Source organism: Macaca fascicularis, chromosome 13 (assembly GCF_037993035.2).
Source record: "Macaca fascicularis isolate 582-1 chromosome 13, T2T-MFA8v1.1".
Classification (NCBI taxonomy): domain Eukaryota; kingdom Metazoa; phylum Chordata; class Mammalia; order Primates; family Cercopithecidae; genus Macaca; species Macaca fascicularis.
The window spans coordinates 109,318,253-109,338,091 of record NC_088387.1 but is presented as its reverse complement, the minus strand read 5'-3'; positions in this window follow the sequence as shown (position 1 = coordinate 109,338,091).

Genomic DNA, 19,839 nt, shown 5'->3' with positions numbered 1-19,839 from the left:
AGATTCTCCTTCCTCAGCCTCCTGAGTAGCTGGGACTACAGGCGCCTGCCACCATACCCTGATAATTTTTTGTACTTTTAGTGGAGACGGGTTTTCACCATGTTGGCCAGGCTGGTCTTGAACTCCTGACCTTGTGATTGGCCCGCTTTGGCCTCCCAAAGTGTTGGGATTAGAGGAGTAAGCCACCGCGCCCAGTCTACTTTCTATTTCAATTATTTAATTTAATTTAATTTAATATATTTAAAACAAGTGAATGCAAAATACAGACCATGCTGCTGTGAAATTGAATGCTTTGGAGAGTTTCTGAATGTGTGAATAAATTTTTTAAGAATATTGAACTATACATGTGAAAGACAACTATAAAAATGTAGAATAGAATAAAAGCAAGCATTTAGATCCTGAAGTATTCTGCAGAAAGATCATTCCACAAATGCTTTGAAGTTCCTGTATTCTGTAAAGAAATTAAAACTGAAAATGACAGAGAATTAATTACAATTCTGTTCTAGGTCACAAGGAAAATAGTAATTGGACAAAAGTTTTGAAAGGTCCTTGAGTTACATCTAAAGACTGGCCTACTGCAAATTTCACAGCAAGTGTCTAAAGGCTTAGCTGGTGGGAAAAACTTCATGGTTTCTATATATGTCATACTAGAAAGAATGTTTTGCTCTAATTAAGCTATTCAAACATGTACCAAAAATTGGAGTCACTTTTCAATGGAGATTTTTTTTTTCTTAAGATGGAGTCTCACTCTGTCACACAGGCTGTATGTAGTACAGTGGCATGATCTCAGTTCACTGCAACCTCCACCTCCTTGTTTCAAGCTATTCTCCTGCCTCAGCCTCCAGAGTAGCTGGGATTAGAGGCGCATGCCACTATGCCCAGCTAATTTTTTTCTTTTTAGTGGAGACGGGGTTTGACCATGTTGGCCAGGCTGGTCTTGAACTCCTGACCTCAAGTGATGCACCTGCCTCTGCCTCCCAAAGTGCTGGGATTACAGGCGTGAGTCACCACATCTGGCTGAGAAATCTTGATCAAAGAAAAACTCTATAACCAGATAAAACAGGTTTAAATTACAAATTATCATCTGCAAGAAGAATGGCATACCAAGTAGAGCAAAAAACCCCAGGAAACCAAAATTCCAAAGAAAAATATTTCATACAAAAAATAGGTTAAAACTCACAAGTAGTCATTTCTTGATTTTAGTAAATTAAGGAATCCTACTTCTTTTAAAATTTAACATTAAATCATGTATCACTATCAATTCACTGATGCTGCAAAAATCTGCCAAGAGGGATTCAGAACTGTTAAAGGAAGGCTTTTTGTTTACTTACATAGATTTGTACATTAAACTTACCTGAACAACTTCCTATCTCAATTATGCTGAACCTAAAAAGGAAGATGTAGAGGCCATGTTTTCGCCAGTTTCCGCAGTTCTAGAATTCTCAATGAAATGCTACTCAAAAGAGATTTTTGTTGTTTTAGAAAACATAGGAAACACGTCACGGCTGCAATCCCAGCAGTTTGGGAGGCAGAGGCAGGCGGATCACAAGGTCAGGAGTTTGAGACCAGACTGGCCAACATAGTGAAACCCCATCTCAACTAAAAATACATCCTCATTTATTTGATGTGGTGTGGTGGCGGGTGCCTGTAGTCCCAGCTACTCGGGAGGCTGAGGCAGGAGAATTGCTTGAATCTGGGAGGCAGAGGTTGCAGTGAGCCAAGATTGCACCACTGCACTCCAGTTTGGGCAACAGAGCAAGACTTCTTCTCAAAAAAGAAAAAAAATAAATAAAACATAGGAAACACGAATACATGTCTTGAAGAACCATTTAAAGTTATCAACTTTGCGATATTTTTTACAATGCAGCATTGGCACGGAATACATTTTCTAGTATGTCTATAACTATGACTTCAAAAAACTGTAGTCTGAAGGTGACTCTGCTGCAGAAAACCCTGAACTATGAGACAAAATAAAGGACATAATTTGTTAACTGACCTCAAACCAAATGGATTATTTACAGCCTGTTTCCATCTCCGGATTATAAGCTCTGAAAGACAGAATTTTATGTGTCTCCTTCACTCTGGTGTCTAGATTCATATTTAGTCCATTGTTAGTATAAAATAAATATTTGTTCAATAACTGAGAAAGACATTAAAATATCTGATGTCTGAGGTCCTGGCAGTAACATTATTCTATGGGATTATTGTTGTATACTAGGAAGAGCATACCTTGGAATTGAAATAGGAATTCCTACTCTACTTTCTTGTTGTGTGATCTCGGTTATTTTGCCGATGGACTTCAGCTTTCTCATCTATTAAACAAGAATTAGACATTTTAGGCTTGTTGATTAGATTAATTGAAATAATATGTGTAATTTAACTAGTATATAAAAAGTTATTAATAAATGGTAGAGATGGTGACCATCATGATGATGATGGTGGTGGTGGTAATGCTGCTGGTACGGGTGTAGGAATCTAAACATTCACTGACTATCTTTGGTGAGCAGGGTACTTTTCTAGTCTTCACACAGCACTTCCACGCTCAGAAAAGGCCACACTCTCAGAGAGGAAATTGCTTAGCCCAGAAACAGCTCTTCAGTGGGTCACATTGCAGAAGCACTGCTTTGGCGAGCCTAACAAAGGGGTCATTATTCTCATCCATAGACAGCGCCAAGAAGGTGCTGGGTGGTCTAGAATACAGGAGACAGATAATGTAATGACTCCATTCATCAAAAGTTGAGCATGCACACCAGCTGCCCGCCAGCTGGAAAATGAAGCTCCTCTCCCTTCTGAGGATAATTTACTTCTGCTGGAGAGACTCGGCAATACCCTTCACCTTAAGAGACCAACTGAATTCCAATAGTATCATGTAACAACGTGCTGACCCAGCAATGGGACTCAAAGGGAAAGCAAATAAAACAAGCAAACCAAGGGAAAATAGCAGTTACTCCTTATGTTAGGAGGGGGAAGAAAGAACAAACAAGTGACACTGCCCCTTCTATAAATTTGATATATTTTTGTGGATACTTGATAGTCCATAAATGAAATTCTATTTCTTTTCTTTGGCCATTAGGAAATATGATGTTAAATTTTGGTCCTCATCTAACCATAGTACAAGAGACTAGTGCATGCATTTCTTTATGGAGGACTTCTACTACTTTTAGTGTTTTCCAACTTTTAAACTTTAATATAGCCCATGACCCACAATTATTAACTTCAGATTTTTATTTTGGATTTAATGAGACCATGATTTAACACCTAATGTGTCATAAAACCAGTAGGCATGTCTCCCAATTGAGCGTAAAAACAATATCTTCTCATATTTTTTCTGCAAGTTGAAAAATTGAGTTTTTTTTCATTCAATGTATTAAATGTTTTCTAAATTCCAATCGATGGCAAGCATATTGTAGGTAAATTATTGCATGTAATCTTCATGACAACTCCTTATGTGGGCTCTATTTTTTTTACATATTCAGATGATGTTCCTGAGACTTAAAGATGTTAAGTAATTATTCAGTTTCCCATAGTTTGAAACTGATGGATCCAGAATTTGAACCAGGATCTGTCTGAAACCAGAGTCCAAGTCCTGAAACATTTTGTCAAGTGACTCATGTTTCTGCCTAAACTTATTTGTCATCTAGTGATGGGCAAAGCTGAATAGGTCTGTGCATAATCAGATTCCAGGTAAAACACATCTGGAGTTTGTGAGGCTTTATGGCTAGCCAATGTTAGTTTGTTGATTTGAAAAGAAAGTTTTAACTCCTCCTGAAAGAACATGTGCCAGCTCACACATTGAAAAACACAAAGCAGTTCAGGAATTGGGTGTTGCAGTCCCCAAGGTAAAATAAAAACTACAATAGAACATGAAGAAGCAATGTCATGGAAATAATGAAGGCTTTTTGGCATGGTTTTCTTGCAAGGAGGAAATGATTCATGAGACAGAAATAAGGAAGTGGAAGAAACGCAATTTCACTATTGGAAAGTAATAGAGGATGAAAATGACCTGTGAGGGGTAAAAGTTAAATGCAAAAGCTCTGAGGTTAGAATTGTAGAAAGAGAGAAACTCTGAGGAGTAACTTTTAGGATATGTTAACTATGTTTGTATCGGATTCTTTTTCCAGGAGTAGGATCCCTTCTGCTCATAATATTCTACGATCTAGGAAGAAACATTCCCTACACCCCAACATGGAAATAACCCCATTAATTAGGAGAAATTCAATCTTTCAGGAAAGGAATCAGCTGTTATAGTTAGTTTCCATAAACATGGATATCTGACCTCTGTTTTTGCCACAGCATAGCCAGGTTTTTATATAAACACATAATAAGTCATTAATGTCTTATTATTTCCAATACCTTCCTGTGCGACATCTCTAACCACCAGCCCACAGGAATGATGCTCTCCTGGACACCATTAGGACTGTTTCTGTATGTCTGCTGCCGGTATTTTGTAGGCTTGTCATCCCCTTCTGAGTTGGTCCAGTCTTTGCATCACTTCCATTTTTCTACTTGATCCATGACACCTCCAAATAACCCTGGTGCTAATCACAGGAAACCAGTTACCGAATCCCGTTGACCTTATTCCAATGGCAAGCAGTCAACGAAAAAAAAAAAAATCAATGGTGTTTGCATCCCATTGTGAGGCAAATGATTTTTGCCTCACAAATTGAGGCAAAAATCCTCACATCTGTGAGATGGACCAACATGTAGAACATTTTAAAATAATGATCAGGCTACAAATTATGGGAGACCCATTAAGGGTGGGAAGCGAGAGACACAGAGAGAGAGAGAGAATAAAGAGGAGCAGGAGGAATAATAAGGAGGAGGAGAACATCCCAGAGAAAGTCAGAGAGCTCAGTTTCCTAAGCAATTAGAAAAGGAGGATGCCTGCGTATTTTTTAGTAGCCAGCTAGAGTGTTATCTGCCAACCAGCCAATGTTATAACTACATCTGTTTTTCCATTTAACAAACTGATCATGCACCAGTATGCTTAAAGAGATGGACACCAGTGCTGACCTTCCTACAGGTCAGCTAATATGAAGACATTTAGTAACTGATATGTCTCACCTGTCTGCATTCTACAGAGCAGTCAAGCATCAAAGGGGAAGCCACAATAGCCATAGAGACATTGAGCATCAAAAGTCAGCATAAACTACTAATTAGATACGGAGATGGCAGAGCAAGCACTTATGGCAAGTACTTGTAAGGCAAGTAATGGGTCCAAAAAGAATTGTCCCAGGCTTCCTCAGGCTTGTCTGTCCTGCTACATGGCTGTTTTCATGAACTCGATGACTACCTACTTTCCCTTCAGTGTGCATAAGAGTCATCTGAGGATCCTGTTGACAGATTTTATATCGCACAAGAATCAGCAGCATTCCTATACACCAAAAACAGCTGACTTGACAGCCAAATGAAGAATGCAATTCCATTCGCAATTGCCACAAAAAATAAGATATTTGAGAATACAGCTAACCCGGAGGTGAAAAAGCTCTACAATGATAATTACAAAACGCTGCTCACAGAAATCAGAGCTAACACAAATGGAAAAACATTCCATGTTCATGAATAGGAAGAATCAATATCAATGTGGCCATACTGCCCAACGCAATGTACAGATTCAGTGTTATTCCTACCAAACTACCAATGACATTCTTGACAGAAACAGAAGAAACTATTTTAAAATTCACATACAACGAAAAGACAGCCCAAATAGCCAAGGCAATCCCAAGCAAAACAACAACAAAAACAAAACAAGGCTTAAGGTATCATGCTACCTGACTTCAAACTGTACTACAGGACTGCAGTAACCAAAATAGAATTGATACTACTACAAAAACAGACACATAGACTACCCGAACAGAATAGAGCCTGGAAATAATCCCACACACATACAACAATCTGATCTTTGACAAAGTTGACAAAAACAAGCAACGGGGAAAGTGTGTCTGGAATTGGTGGGTTCTTGGTCTCATTGACTTCAAGAATGAAGCCGTGGACCCTCAGGGTGAGTGTTACAGTTCTTAAAGATGGTGTGTCCAGAGTCTGTTCCTTCAGACGTTCAGATGTATCTGGAGCTTCTTCCTTCAGCTTGGTTCGTCCTCTTGCTGTCAGGAGTGAAGGTGCAGACCTTCCCGGTGTGTTACAGCTCTTAAAGGCAGCATGGACCGAAAGCGTGAGCAGTAGCAAATTTTATTGCAAAGAACAAAAGAACAAATTTTCCCCAGGGTAGGTCGAAACCCCAACACTTTGCGGCTGGCTGGCTTAGGAAGCCTGCTTTTATTCCCTTATCTGGCCCCACCCACATCCTACTGATTGGTCCATTTTACAGAGAGCTGATTGGACTGTTTTACAGAGAGCTGATCGATCTGTTTTGACAGAGTGCTGATTGGTGCCTTTACAATCCTTGGGCTAGACACAGAGTGCTAGACCGAAAAGTTCTCTAAGTGCTCACCAGATTAGGTAGATACAGATTTGGTGTATTTACAAACTTTGAGCTAGACACAGAGTACTGATTGGTGTATTTACAAACCCTGAGCTAGACACAGAATGCTGATTGGTGTATTTACATTCTCTTAGCTAGACATAAAGGTTCTCCAAGTCTCCACTAGACTCAGGAGCCCAGCTGGCTTCACCTAGTGGATCCTGCACTGGGGCTGCAGGCAGAGCTGCCCGCCAGTCCCAAGCCGCACCTGCACTCCTCAGCCCTTGGGCCGTGGATGGGACTGGGCGCCATGGAGCAGGGGGCAGCGCCCATCGGGGAGGCTCCAGTGGGGGCAGAGACATAGTGGGCTGCAGGTCCCAAGCCCTGCCCCGCGGGGAGGCAGCTGAGGCCCTGTGAGAACTCAAGTGCAGTCCCAGCTCGCCGGCACCCTCTGCAGCTGCTGACCTGGGTACTAAGCCCCTCACTACCCTGAGCAGTGGACTCCAGCCGGCTGCTCCATGTGCGGGGCCTGCTGCTCCTGCAGGAGCCCGCCGTGCCACGGGCAGCCCCGGTTCCCGCCCATGCCTCTCCCTCCACACCACCCTGCAATCAGAGGGAGGAGGCTTTGGCCTCGGCCAGCCCAGAGAGGGGCTCCCACAGTGCCGTGGCAGGCTGAAGGGCTCCTCAAGGGCTGCCAGAGTGGAGGCTGAGGCCGAGGAGGCACCCAGAGCGAGGGCTGCTAGCACGTTGTCACCTCTCAAAAGGACTCCCTATTCAATAAATGGTGCTGGGAAAACTGGCTAGCCATATGCAGAAGACTGAAACTGAACTCCCTCCTTACACAATACACAAAAATCAACTCAAGATAGATTTAAAACTAAAATGTAAAACCCAAAACTATGAAAGCCCTGTAAGATAAACTAGGAAACATCATTCTGGACATAGGAACTGTCAAAGATTTCATGATGAAGATGCTAAAAGCAATCACAATAAAAGTAAAAATTGACAAATGGGATCTAACTAAACTCTTTAATTAAGCTCTTTAAGCTTCTGCACAGGAAAAGAAACTATCAACTATCTGTATCAACCTACTGAATGGGAGAAAATATTTGAAAACTATGCATCTGACAAAGGTCTAATATCCAGCATCTGTAAGAAACTTATATTTAAAAGAAAAAAACAACCCCATTAAAAAGTGAGCAAAGGACATTAACAGACGCTTTTCTAAAGAAGCCGTACATGTGACCAACGAGCATATAAAAAGCTCAGCATCACTGATCATTAGAGAAATGCAAATAAAACCCTAAAGATATACCCTCTCACACCAGTTGGAATGGCTGCTATCAAAAAGTCAAAAAATAACAGATTCTGGCAAGATTGTGGAGAAAAGGCCACAATGAAACCCCGTCTCTACTAAAAATACAAAAAAATTAGCCGGGCGAGGTGGCGGGCGCCTGTAGTCCCAGCTACTCGGGAGGCTGAGGCAGGAGAATGGCGTAAACCCGGGAGGCGGAGCTTGCAGTGAGCCGAGATAGCGCCACTGCACTCCAGCCTGGGTGACAGAGTGAGACTCCGTCTCAAAAAAAAAAAAAAAAGAAAAGGAGATGCTCATACACTGTTGGTGGAAGTCTACATTAGTTCAACCATTGTAGGAAAGCACTGTGGTGATTTCTCAAAAAGCTGAAAACAGAAACACCATTTGACCCAGTAATGCTATTACTGGGTATATACCCAAAGGAATATAAGTTGTTCTACCATAAAGACACACACACACACACACGTACGTTCATTGCAGCACTATTTACAATAGCAAAGATATGTAGTCAACCTAAATGCCCATCAGTGGTAGACTGGATAAAGAAAGTGTGGTACATATACACCATAGAATACTATGCAGCCATAAAAAATATGAGATCATGTCCTTTGCAGGAACGTGGAAGATCTGGAGGCCATTATCCTTAGCAAACTAATGCAGGAACAGAAAGCTGAATACCACATGTTCTCACTTATAATTGGAACTAAATGATGAGAACACATGGACACAAAGAGGGGAACAACAGACTCTGAGGCCTTCTTGAGGATGGAGGATGAGAAGAGGGAGGGGATCAGAAAAAATACTAATTCTAGTACCCAGGTGACAAAATAATTGGTACACCAAACCCTCATGACATGAGTTTACCTGTGTAACAAACCTTTACATGTACCTCTGAAACTAAAATAAAAGTTTTTAAAAGTACAGTTTCTAATCTAGTAGGTCTGCCGCAAGCCCTGAGAGTCTGCATTTCTAACAATTGATGTCAATTGTGCTGGTGCAGGGTACATTGAAAAGCAAGGTTCCAAAATAGGGCAGGGTCTTGCTCACCTCCATATCACTTACGTTAAGTATATATTTGTTTAGTTTCTGAATTGTAATGGGCAGCAATCCTGCCTCTCAATGATCTGTTGAAACCAACCTAATTGTTCCACAGAACTGATGTTTATGGTTTCTTTGAATAAACATAGAAATTGATCCTCCCTGTTTTAAAACTTGAGAAAGTTACATTGTTTTATCTGAGTTCCTTTCTCACAAAAAAAACCATCAGCCTTCCCAGATAGAATCAAGGAGCTGCGACTTACCAGATCACTGAACCTGGGAAACAAGATGCCAGACCCCTCATCCATTATGACTGCCTGACTGACCACCTGCCTCCTCTTGACCAACTCCTCATCTTGACCTCTCCCCAGTTCCTTTTTTTAATACATGGTTTATACATGGTTACATTTTTTTCCTTGATATAGAAACCCCTAATTTTAGTCAGTCGGGAGATGAATTTGAGACTCATCTCTCATCTCCTGGGCTGCAGCACCTGAGTAAAGCCTTCTTTCCTGACAATACTTGCCTCAGTGATGGGCTTTCTGTGCAGTGAGCACCAGGACCTAGACTGAACCCCTGGCCTTTCATTCACACTGTCACTTCAATCATGTAGCTGCAAATGTGTAAGTAGAGCATGAAGAAATAGTTAAGTACAGACTGGACAGATAAATCAGGCACAATCTATAGTTTGCAAGGATAACCAATGTCAACAAGAATTGTCTAGCTCTGGTTGTAGGGATGTTTTCAGATTATACCATTTGTGATGACCTCATGAGCAGCTAAGTGGACTTTGTTACTGGCATTCACATGGCTGTGGCTTAGCGTTGACCATCCATTTAGTATAACTGAAGGCATAAAACTGGTCTTTTAGGAAATGTACTTTGTGGTAGTAGGACCAGGATGTATTCCAGTCCTACTCTGTACATTTAAGCCAAACAGACCAGTCCTGACACAATGCTAGTTAGTTGGCAGTCAATAAACAGCAGACCTACGAACTCCCCTGGAGTCTTTTCACCTCTGTTTCATCTGATCCTTCCCACAGAACAAAGAAGAGGACCATGGAACACAGGAAAAGTTTTCTACAAGAGGTGTTTCCTATTCTAAGATCTGAAAGGTAAGTGGGAATTAGCTCAGTTACATGGGCAGTGGGAAAAAGCATTCCCCAGCTGACAGAATAGTATATACACAAGGGAATGTGGGGATCTGCACGCAGCTCGTGTAGATTATGGGATAGAATGAGGGAGGCAGGAGGCGTGACTGAGAAGCACACAGGAGACTGATAGTGAAAAAACACAAACTTCCCTATGAAAGGATGACTCCTCCTTTGGAATACTCTCATTTTCAAGGTGGCACCAGAAGTATGAGTTTCAATGGCACTTTCCCAAGGGTTGCCTGTGAGCTTATGACATATTTTCCCTCATTGACTCTGATGGACTCCCTGGAAGACCACAAAGAAATGCGTGCTGAGAGTCCCTTAACCACCTTTCACCTTATGACTTTCTGTCTACATTTCATAAGGGATGTAGAAAAACAGAGACAACTTACAAACTGGGTATTTCTGTTTTAGCGAAATGGAATTTGAAGATGGGAGGTTTTAAGGCTCCAGAATATCTCACATTTTCTGAACTATTTCTGATATTGAATGCTGAACAGTTGTTAAAGCTGAGTTTCTCATATGTACGGTAAACATATATATATATATACACACACACATATTTATATACATATATATCTTTATCACATAAAACAAGAGTTTTTATTTAGTGTTGTTGATTTTGTTGCTTTTTTCCTTAACAGACTTTGAGTCTAATTTGAAACTTTCTTAACATGAGTGGTAAGCTGAAAATAAAGAGAGAATGTGACCTGAGTAACAAGAATTTTAACACAAGGAAATTATGTAGTTTATTTTTATGTATTCAACCAAAATAGGACAAGTTCTAGCTATTTACATTAACCCTTTAGTAACATCTGTGGAATGTCCGTGAAGCAATGTAATTAATTCTACATGTGCACATGTGCATTTGAAAAAGTGTTCTCTATAACATCTGTTTTCATTCATATGCCTGGTGCATTATTGCATCATGATGTATTCTTTGTGGTATTATTTTAGAAATCTATTACCACAGATCACCAGAAGATCTCTTGTCCTGTCATCTTTGGGATAATGAACAATCTCCATATGTGTAAATCTGTCAGGCCATGCCTTCCTAAAGTGGTAGCTATTAATTTACAAATCGAAGAAATCAATCTTACCTTTTCCAATCAGTGACTGTTTTATTGCAGAAATACAGAAAGGGTCATTAGCCTGAACTATAAAGCATCTCATCAAAAAGCCTATCCATAGAGAGCAATTTAATCTTTCTTGCTTTTTTAAAAAGAGTTTTTTAAAATCAAGACATTCCAAGATATATTCAGTGTTTGGAAAGATAATTGATAAAGTAGACTAGCATCAAATTCACATTGAAATCCACAGTGTGAATTATTTTTTGTTGTAATTTTTCACACTTCCATGACTAACATCGTCTACAGTGTTTAACCTGAGCTCTCATTGGTCTATATCTATTGAAGAATGTTCTTCAGCAAAATATCAATATAGACTTAGTTTTATTTTATGGGTAGATTCTCAAGAAACAGAAATGATGGATATGAGATATTCCCTGGAAAGGAGTGGGGCACTGCTGGATAGATGCTCAATTGTGTCGGATAATGTCACAAGCCTGTCACTGTCTGTTGCCTGAACCCATTAAATGAGGATGTATTAGATATGTGTTCTGTGACAGGCACTGTCAAACGTTTTGAAGAGAGTTATTTTTACTTCACACTCCTAGAACCTCAAGGTAGTGGGAAAAGAAATGCCCAAAGAGAGGTGATCAACCATCAAAGAGATCTGAGATTTCAGTCTCTGCGTTCCAGATGCTTCAGGCCAGAATACTCACTGCCGAAACAGGCAGTGACAGAGAGGGCCAGAGGACAGCTCAGCACACCCAGAGACCTCAAAAAGAAGAAGAAATCAAAGTATTAATATCTTGCAAAACAAAAATGGAAAATGTGGGTTTTGGATTAAATTTGAAAAGAATACAATTGTCAGTGCCTCAGGAAAATTATTTCTGAATGGTTAATACGTTCAGTATTAATCAGCTCAAATTAAAAATTCATAAAAATAGAACAGTTAAATTACATTTTTTTTCTTTAATGAAATACTAACCTTTCAATTTTAAGCTAGTTTTCTTCAGATATATATTATTAAAATTTTTGTTTTTGCCAAATTTGGGTAGTTCATAGTTTATTAAGTGCTATTTTATGCATCTAAAATTTGAAAATAAACACAGTCTCTGTAAAACAGAATGTTTATAGACTTAAAAAAATCTGCTCCTTTGTTTTTCATATCTTTTTTCATGCTAAATGCTTTTTTGGTAGGAAAAAGTGGAATCATATGCTATTAGGTTCAATTTTGCTCAGAAAGGAATCTGTTTTCATATCTTCATTAAGTTACATGGAAAAGGAAATGCCTAATCACTGCTGAGTCCTTCTACTGAATATGCAAAGTTGAGAAGGTGCTTGTGGTGCTGATTGCAAGATGTCTTTATTAGGCTGGTGACACCCGGAATGTCCTCTAAGGCAGGACTTTGGAGTAAAGTGGTGTGTGGCTGGACTCTTGCTTGTAGCTGTTTAGGACTTTAAACCTCTTTTCTGTCTATCTCACATATCATTTTGCAAGTCTTCTTGGAATTATTTAATTTACAGTGTTTTGATAACTTCAAAGTTGATAACATGAAATTAGAGCTATCTGCTTGTGCTCAGAAATCAATTCTCATCAAATAATATGAAATTATGTTATCTAAAAGCATTTACCCTATTAAGTGAAAGACAAATGAGAACTAAGGAGACTGAGTACACTGTTTGCATATTGATGACACTGGCCACAAACATCCCACTCTTTATAAGCAGTAACAGAGAAGAGAGTCTTTTGAAAAAGCAATTCGGGCCATGCACGGTGGCTCACTCCTGTATTCCCAGCACTTTGGGAGGCTGAGGCAGGCGGATCATGAGGTCAGAAGATTAAGACCAACGTGGCTAACACGGTGAAACCCCGTCTCTACTAAAAAATAGAAAACATTAGCCCAGCATGGTGGCAGGCACCTGTAGTCCCAGCTACTCGGGAGGCTGAGGCAGGAGAATGGCGTGAACCTGGGAGGCAGAGTTTTCAGTGAGCCGAGATCGCGCCACTACACTTCAGCCTGGGTGACAGAGAGAGACTCTGTCTCAAAAAAAAAAAAAAAAAGAAGAAGAAACAATTCGATGCCTTATGTGACACAAGAGAGAGGACAAAGATTAATAGATAAAGGATAAGTGAAGTCAAGTATAGTCTAGATTGAAAAAGCCTCTTTCCAATATTAACATCGGAGCAGTAGTGCATGGGGTATTTTGAAGGTAGTGATATCACCATCAGTGGAGGTGTGCAAGAATAAGCTTAGTAACTCCTTAGCAAGGCCATTTCTGGAAAGAAACCCTTATGGGGTCAGTAGCTTAAATGACCTTTCACATCCCTTATAAATTTGTCTGAAGTCGTAATTTGATGTCTGACTTCTTCTGCTCATTCCTTTTCTAAGCTTCTGCTCGACATTCCAAAGTTGCAGACAAATTAAGCACTCAGAATCTTCTAGATTCTTGCTGGTAGGTTAATTGGGATGCATAGATGGGCTCTTAATTTTTTTTTTATTTCTACATTGGCTCATGTGATTTTTATTTATCCAGTGTCTACTATGGCAGTAGAATAGTGAATGCCAGTGTGTTGTGAAAATACAAGAGTAAGCAGAAGCATGTTCCATGAACAACAGTAAATCCTGACTTCATACTGTTTCACAGCTCCATTTATTCTAGTTTATATTTTGAGCCAGAAAATAAGTTTCCTTGAACACTTACCACATGTATTAATACCTCTATCATCCACTTTAGATCCTACTTTCATGGAAAAAACATAACCCTTTCCCGCTGATTCCTGGCTGATGTTTCCAACTGCTAGGTCAGCTCCCACTCCATTGCAGCACTGGAAATGAAGTCAGCCTACAGAGGAAACTAATTGTGTTCCTGTGCTGGAACAATATCTGTATATACTGGAAAAAGTAAAGACAAAGCTCACTTCACAATCCCAGCTCCACCCCTGCTTAGTGATACCACCTTGAGAAAAAAATGGCTTAACCTCTCTAACATAGCACATTTGGTTGTAAAATAGAAATGAAAATACTGACTGGAAAAGGTAAGATTTATTTCTTTGATTTGTAAATTAATAACTACCATTTTAGGAAGGCACGGCCTGACAGATTTACACACATGGAGAGTGTTCCAGGAATTAGAAACCATGTATAACTAGCACCGTAGCTGAAATACATCATGTTTAAAATACAGGAAAGTCAGGACTTTGGAGTATACTGCACACAAACAATATTCAATATTGCTCTGATGAGTTTGGCAAACTGGGAAAACTATTGAGATGATGGGACCAAAAAGAATAATCTACCATAGATAACTTCTTACTGTGGTCAAGGGTTACTTATAAGAAAATAAACTCCAGGCTGTGCAAAGTTGGGCAGTCACTGCACCTTATGGAGCCCAAACTCTTCTCACATCTGTATAGTGAGAGAGTTGAGTTCAAGGCTGCTATGGTTTCATTCAGCTCAGAGTCTACGTGAACTCTCAAGAGTAGCTTAGAATAAGTGACTGGAGGATGCACAAGACAAAATTACTAGAAGCCTGGGGTAAATCAATGTTTCTTCTGCCACCTTGTCAATAGCTAACAGTCAGACAGCTAGTCCCACTGAGGGAGTGGTAAATCCCAACCGGTTTTGGTGAGAGGGCAAACTGGTGCATACACCGATGAGTGTGTCTTGGAGCATGGGTAGAATAAGTGACTGGAGGATGCACAAAATAAAATTACTAGAAGCTTGGGGTAAATCAATGTTTCTTTTGCCACCTTGTCAATAGCTAACAGTCAGACAGCTAGTCCCACTGAGGGAGTGGTAAATCCCAACCAGTTTTGGTGAGAGGGCAATGCTGGTGCACACACCCATGAGTGTGTCTTGGAGCATAGGCAGACAGAGGTCTTTCTGGAAATATCAGCAACAACACCAGAAAAAGCAGCATTGCAGCCTAGACAGTCTGGCCCCACACAAACCAGGAAGCTTAAAGAAGATCCCTTGTCTAGGAATTATTAATTAGCGTGGAAGAGGAATCCACCCATATATCCAAGTGGATGGCCATCAGGGACGTGGTACCTGCTGATCACAAAACTCATGGAACTTTGAACAGAGGCAGAACCAGGACCACTGGCAAACTCAAGACTAGTGGTTATTGTTGTGATTTGGTTGTGTTGTTTTCTTTCAAGGCATGCAAGTCTTACACTTCAGACCTTTCCTGGAGACACATTGGAATACGCAGATTTATACTCTACTTTTCTACTTTAGGGGAGGAAAAAGACAGAAGAAACATAAAGTAAAACTACATTGTGCAGTTTGTCTTTTAAAAAAGACTGGACATTGAGATCTTGCCAAATACCTCTCCATGCAGCAACCACTGAGAGAGTGTGGTGCTACTATTTATCTGCTCTATGAGCTTGGGGAAATGACTTGGTACCTCTGAGTTTCCTCCCTCATCTGTTAAAAGCAAAATACAAAAATGGTGATGCAATGCGAGAAATCCTTTTAGTTCATATTCTTCCAGCTTCTCTGTGGCTCCATCAATTATCCTGCACTCTGTTTTTCCTACTGGGTTGCATGTGTGCCCTTAGACATGGATAGCACATGAACACGCTTGCTTCTGCAGGGTGCTGATACTTTCTAGGTGACTGAGGCTCATGGAGTGGAAAGTGTGACTGTAGAGGTTACATATCATTAAACCAAGTTACACTGCCTGCCATTTATCTGCCTGAAGGGAAGTTTTCTTTAGTTCGGGGACACTGGGACTCTATCTGGGGTAAAGGGAAGACAAACACACAATACTGTGATGTCCTTGGGAAAATGTCATTGAAATGGGTCAGCCTTTCTATTTCAGAGCTGTGCTCATCTGAAAACATTAAAGAATGTTAAAAATAAGTACACAGTGTGCTCTCAGCTGCTCCAGCCAAGCCAGCTTGTCTTTGAGAAGGCCTCTGGATATTAACAATAGGCTTATAGACATGCCAGCCTCTTATGACTTCTCTGAGGAGTAATGTGGGCATTTGGGGAAGTTCCTGCATCACTCACTGTCCCACAAACCCTTTGTCAATGAGGTAGAAACTACTTGGGCAGTATTAATCTCTTGGTGTGGGGTGGGTATGTAAGCAGACTTAACGATTTCAATGTTTTCTAAATGGTGTACTCTGATTCTAAACACTGAATTTCTACATTTTGTCTACAAAAAAAAAAAAACAAATTTCAACATCAAATTTATTTATGTTTCTCAATCTTTCCTCTTTGTCTTTATGCTAAGATCTCCTACCCAAGCCCATGGTCTCCATAGACTCAGGGCTAGAAATACTTACGGGCTTCCTAGAAGACAGAACAGTAGCTTTAGAGCCAGGCAAACTTGCTGGTGATTCCCAGTTTTGCTACCAATGAGCTGTGTAAGTTCTATTGCATTCCACTTTTCCTCTTTGTCTCTGTTCCTCTATCCAGACAAAGCAGAACTAAGGGATGACTCATAAATGTACTGTGAGCATTAGGGATGCTTAACCTAAATTACCTAAAATAGTGCTTGTTACAGTACAGATACTATTAACTGTCATTTGTGAATGTTATCATTATTGCTACTAATATTATTATCGCTTTTACATCACTCAATAGTCTTTCCCTAACTGTTCTCTAAAGCAATAATAATCTGTCCCTGAGCTACGAGATAATCTTTTGTCTGATATCACACCTAGATTTTTGAGTATTGCTTGGCTCCTAAGCTGAGTTTTTGTACGCTCTCTGATCTTTGGCCAGAGATCCACTTGATTGTCTTAGATTTTTACATTTTACCTGCCACAGTACTCACCAGAAAATGCTGTACTCAGGCTCAGCTGAAATGCCTACCTCTGGTGTAATACTCTTTGCCTTGTGTGTTTGAATGGTTGTGCATCTGGGTCTCTAACAAGGAGCTCCTTGAGCACAATGGCTTCTCTGATTCATGTCTTCTTCCTCGGGCCTAGAGCAGGGTGAGGCGTGTGATCACACAGTTCCATTTGCCTGATTCTTTGGGAGGCTGTGTTGATCCTGGCTGTTGCCATTTCCTTTGGAGCTTTGTAGCTAGATTGGGCTTCCTGTCCTCCTGGTCCCCCATCGCATTGGAGGGTGGAGCTTCAGGAGGCAGCTCCTCTTCTCTGCCCCATGCGCTTCCCCCTGGCTGGGGTCCCGTGGTGAGATCTCTTCCCAGGAGTCAGTTCACAGCTCAGTCACATCTTGCTTAGGGGAACATAATGAAACTTGACCTGAGAAGGCTTGGAGTGATTTCTCCAATCATAATAATTTATATATTAAGGAACTTAGAAAGAAGGAAAGGAAGAAATTAAGGAAGGAGGGTGAACAGGAAGGACAAGAGGCAAAGAGGAAGGAAGAAAGTAAGACAGAAAATTTTTTTAAGGATCTGCTTCATAATGAACCTGGGCCAGATACTTTCACAAAACCCCTAAGAGCTATCTTTTCATTTCTATTTTAATATAGACAAGAATAAAACCCAGGATTAATAACTTCCTAAAGTCATATATATAGGAAGCGGTAGTTAAACCATTGGAAGACGTTAAAATGTATCTCAGAGTCCCAAAAAGTGTAGTAGAAAATGATTAAAAACCAGCCATCTACCAAACACTGCATTGCTGAACACACGTACCATTTTAGCCTGTAGATTTCAACCCTAGAAAAATCCCCCTTTAAATTTTACAGGAGATATTAAAGGATACAGGAATACAGAACCGGTTATAAGACTCAGTGGGAGTGATCAGGAAGGGTGCTTCTCTAAGTACAGTATAAGGCTCTGATTGTAAACAATTCTGCAAGTTCTATTTTCTCCCATTTTTGATGTTTTAAGAAGTCTTTGCCTCCAGAGGGGCATAGCCTGTTTGCTCCCTGCTGAAGTCACTGGGATTTCTCTCCTTCACCCTGTGTGCATGGACACTGGGGTTACATCCTTAAATGACAGCTGAAATCCATAACACACGTCTTTTCACATTTTAGTCAAAAAAATGACTTTGCTGCCTTAGCAGCCAACAAAGTAGCCTGAAATGAATATAAATCAAGAATCACTGGGTATCTTTAATTATAAAACTTGCCAAGGTTTCAGTGTTTTATGCACATCGGTCACTATTCTTGAAGCAATAACTAATTTCTCATTGTAAACAGAATGCAAAACTAGTAGCTTCCCTGCTTTTAGAAACGCTTAGGACATAGTGATAATTTCAAAGGCAGTAATTACTCGGTGAATAAATGAGCCACACAGTTCTGCATCCTTGGCCTTCCGTGTGGAATTGCCCTGTCATGGCCAGTCTCACTTACTATATTGTCTCTTCTCAGGCAATAATTTACTATAACTACATTAGTTCGAAAAATATTTAGCCAGAAAAAACACAATAAGCGATTCATTTTGTCCTTCAATCTTCTGCTATCTGAAAGAGCACAGATTCTCCAAATCACCAGGCAATATGGAAAAGGCAAGGTCTGTGTACATAGAGTGCCCCATAAAAAATAGAATTTTGAACAGTGGTATCCTGGTAAATTTTTAACATTTGCCTCTCTGAAAAAGTATATCTAAATTTGTTGATATGAAGTATAGGTAGCAAACAATTTACAAGTAAATAATAATAATATACAAAACATTTTGCTGCAAATTCCAAAGAGGCAATTGCTTCTCATTGAATGCTTTTGCTGGTTTTGCCAAACTCCTGTATCCCTAGACAAAATATGGATTCAATTGACAGACAAGTATAGTTCCAACAAGAATGTTAGTTGATATTTTCGTTTATCTTAACAAGAAATATCAAAGTAAAACAACAAAGATGCATGTCTGAACTTCACCCACTTGTCAATAATGTGAGCAATTTTTCTGCTGAATTGAGTTATTGCTCTCAAATGCTGGAAAAGTATTTACTCATAGTACTCACAATGCTTATTCGTAGTGTTTCAGATACAGACATGTCACACACTTAAGTTTAATTTACATGGACATTTTTTCCCACAATTCTACTAAACCTAGACAATCAGCAAAACAATAAATCAAACCCTATATTGTAGTATTTGCAAATTTTCATGGTATAAACAGATACTCAGTGGCTGATTTCAGTCTACCAACATGACGACGCTGAATGCTGAGTTGGGAAGAAACTGTTAACAGCACACCATTTTTTGGTGTTTCCAACACAAAGTTACAACCTCAACCTTAACAACGTAAATAATGGTAAGATGTAGTAAAGTAACTAGAAAGTGACAAATTTTCAGGGTTTATTCCTTTATTTTTAGTATAATTTAGTTATGCATTTATGTAATTTAATTTTTAGTAATGACTGTGTTTAATAGTCAGTTTGCAAAATCCCTAAACATTTAAAAATTGGTCCTTCCAAGCTGATACAAGCCAGTTCCAGAACACCAACGACATTGGAATGGGGGAAAAATAAATTGATGAGTTAGCCTACAGTTATGCGTTGCTTAACAATGTTCTGAGATGTTCTCAGATGTTCGGAGATGTTCTGAGAAATGCATCCTTGGGTGATTCGTCCTTCTGTGAACATCAGAGTGCACTTGCACAAAGCAAATGAATTGCACAAAAGCTAATAAATTGCACACAAAAATGAAATACAGTATTAACATAATAAAAAACTATGGACTGGGAGACAATATTTGCAAATCACATATCTGAGAGTGATATACAATAACACACACACAGAAACACTTGTCTATATCTCCAAACTCGATAACAAAAAGACAACCCAATTTAAAGTGGTAAGAGTTTGATCATTTATGTATGTTTAACATATTTGGATGGCAAATAAGCATCTCAAAAATGCTCAACATCTTTAGTTATTAAGGAAATGCAAATTAAAATCACATGCTACTACTATACATTC